This window comes from Echinops telfairi, unplaced genomic scaffold (assembly GCF_000313985.2).
Source record: "Echinops telfairi isolate 266 unplaced genomic scaffold, ASM31398v2 ScPeMD7_7468;HRSCAF=8506_0, whole genome shotgun sequence".
NCBI lineage: Eukaryota > Metazoa > Chordata > Mammalia > Afrosoricida > Tenrecidae > Echinops > Echinops telfairi.
This window is the reverse complement of record NW_022111369.1, coordinates 62,075,287-62,077,967: the sequence shown is the minus strand read 5'-3', so window position 1 is coordinate 62,077,967 and position 2,681 is coordinate 62,075,287. Positions and strand designations below refer to the sequence as shown.

General features: G+C 40.5%; 1 protein-coding gene across 1 annotated transcript in view; it reads left to right on the top strand.

The window, feature by feature from the left end:
• Positions 1 to 2,681, top strand: part of CORIN (corin, serine peptidase) — a 358,777-nt gene that overhangs the window by 287,801 nt on the left and 68,295 nt on the right. The gene's annotated exons all lie outside the window — the stretch shown is intronic.

Here is a 2,681-nt window from a genome sequence, read left to right as displayed (position 1 = left end):
CTGATGTTTATTGTGTTTCAGAAAGATGTTTCTTGCCAGTGTATTTGCCATTTGATAGTGCCAATACATTTGACTCTGTAGACCATGTACACTGTGCATAAACTTGAGAAAAAAAGAAGACGAAGTGATGGATTTAAAAGATCAGTGCATTAGACTTTATTACTCAAATTCCAAACAAAAGTGCTAGGAAGTGCTTTTGATAATAGTTCCTGCACTTTAATCAAGCAAAATCAAATGTGTTTGGTTTTAGTGGACCATAAGCAGAATTTTACAAAATATGAATTCTGAAAAAAGATACCTTGGTCTCTTTCTCTGGCAATGTCGAGAAGTTGAAAATACTGCTTTTTGATACCCCAAACCCACTGCCATGAAGTCAGTTCCCAAGCATAGCAACTCCATAGGACCGAGGAGAACAGCCCAAGAGAGTTTCCGAGGCTGTGCAACTGTATAGGCTCAAACATAAGAACAATATGTGGGTGGGGACGGCCCAGAAGTGGGCATTGTTTCATTCTGTTGCACACAAGGTTGCTAGGAGTCGGAACTGGCTTGATGGCACCTAACAACCACAACATTTTTATGAGGGTAGACAGCTTCATCTCTCTGTCATGGAATGGCTAGTGGCTTTGAACTGCTGACTTGTTAGCAGCTGAGTGCTTTAACCATTGAATCACCAGTGTTCCTTTGCATTCTGATAGCACTTAGAACATATGGACATGACACAGACCGCCCCAGTGCACTAACTTGATAGGGACTGAACACTGCAGACATGCTGAATGAAAGAAGATACAGTATACCACGGGTGTAGCTTGGACCCTGGATATGAATGAGAACCTAGTGGATCACCATCTGTGGGCATCTGTCTAGAGAGCGGAACATCGCTTTACATTCAACAATTCCTACACATTCAGATTCAGCCCTTCTCTTACTGTTGTGGAGCCTTGGGCAATAGAGCCTTCAGTCCCTTCAGCACCGGTTTTTGTTTTTTTCACTGTAAAAATGCAGGGCTATTCACAACAGCCAAAAAGTAGGAACAGACCAATGTCCACCAACAGGCCCACAGACGAAGGGATAAAGAAAAGGTGGGGTTTCCATCCAACGGAACAGTCCCGAGCTGCAGAGTACTGGAATACAGCTTGCACGGGTGGTCCTTGAGAACATGATGCCAGGCGAAGTCAGGCAGAAAGGACAAATAGTCTATGTCCTTCTTACATGCAAGATCTAGAAGAAGCAGGTTCGGTTTCTTGGTGGTTACAAGGAGCTGGTGGGGTAGATGGACTCACTGCTTAGGGGACATTGAGCGTCTGTTGATCAGCGAGATCACGATGACTCTGGTCACTGAATTGTATGTGCGAAAAATGTTGCCAAGGCAAACTTCTGGTTACATAAATACAATTTATTTAAGAAAATAAAAGCATGCTCTAGAAACTGAAAAAAAAAAGACATAGCATTGGTTGTTGGAATGGGTTGTTGTGAGATAAAAATGTAATCATTAAGTGAACGAGTGTGCATGTAAAGGCGTTCTCACTGACCATATGCTACCCTTAAGGCGAAGTCCAGGATGCATGGGTTTAGTGGCAGCTTTATCTCCCATGTGCCGTGTGTTAGGGGGGCAGTCAGAACCTGGAGGAGGCGAGATGAATATTCAAGAGGTGGGCTGCTGCTGTCTTGTGGGCTGCTTTCCATCAAGTGGTGCCTGTGCAGATGTGCTTGCCTACACAAACCATATGTGGGGATCAGAAGTTTTTCGAGCTCAAAGAAAAAGTAATCCTATCAATGGAGTGGACAGATGGGAAAACAATAAATCATACACTGACTATCAAATTGGTGACAAGGTAGGAACATCTATAAAGTCAGAACAGGAAACAATAAAGTTGCAGAATGAGTTGGGGGGAGGGCAAACATGGCCTTCAAAGAGAGAGAGAAAACTTCATGTTGGCTTGTGCAAAAGTAATTCTGAAATTTTCTGTTAAGTACCTTTTTAATGATTAGTAACAAAATATGGTCCAGTTAAACAGTCCTTTCTTACTCCATTTTAGCTGAGCAGTGGCAATGAGAGAGGACAATTGCTTTTGACGCTTCATTAAAAAAAATGAAATTCTTTTGACTTGTCTCTCCCATTTAACATGTTTTCTTAATACACTAGTCTCTGGAATAAATTTGTATATCCAAAAATAATTTAGAATTTGGGGGATTACTTTCATATTAAAATACCTCTAATGATTCTGATCCTGAAATGCTATTCAATCAATATTTTGGTGGACTTCTTTAAGATACTTTAGCTCAGTGTCTCTGACTTACACAATCATTTTTATTTTTACTGCTGGTGGCTATTGATTTGAAGGTTATATTTAATATTTCATATAAGACAAATACATTATGGCAAGAACAACGTGTGAGCAAGTCATGAAGCATTAGGTGGTTCCTTTTTGCCAAGTCTGTTTACTAATCATAAACGTTAGCTTTCAAGTTATGAGTCCGGAAGAAAAATATCTAACATGATTGAGCCTTCAAAACCAACCAAATGCCCTTTTGTGTTGTTTTTTGAACTGCATCATGGATTCGGTGGAGGGTTAGAGAGCAGATTACAATTTTACATTCAACAACTCCTCCCCCTCTGATTATTTTATTGGGGCTTCGTACAATTCTTATCACAATCCATACATATATCCATTGTGTCAAGT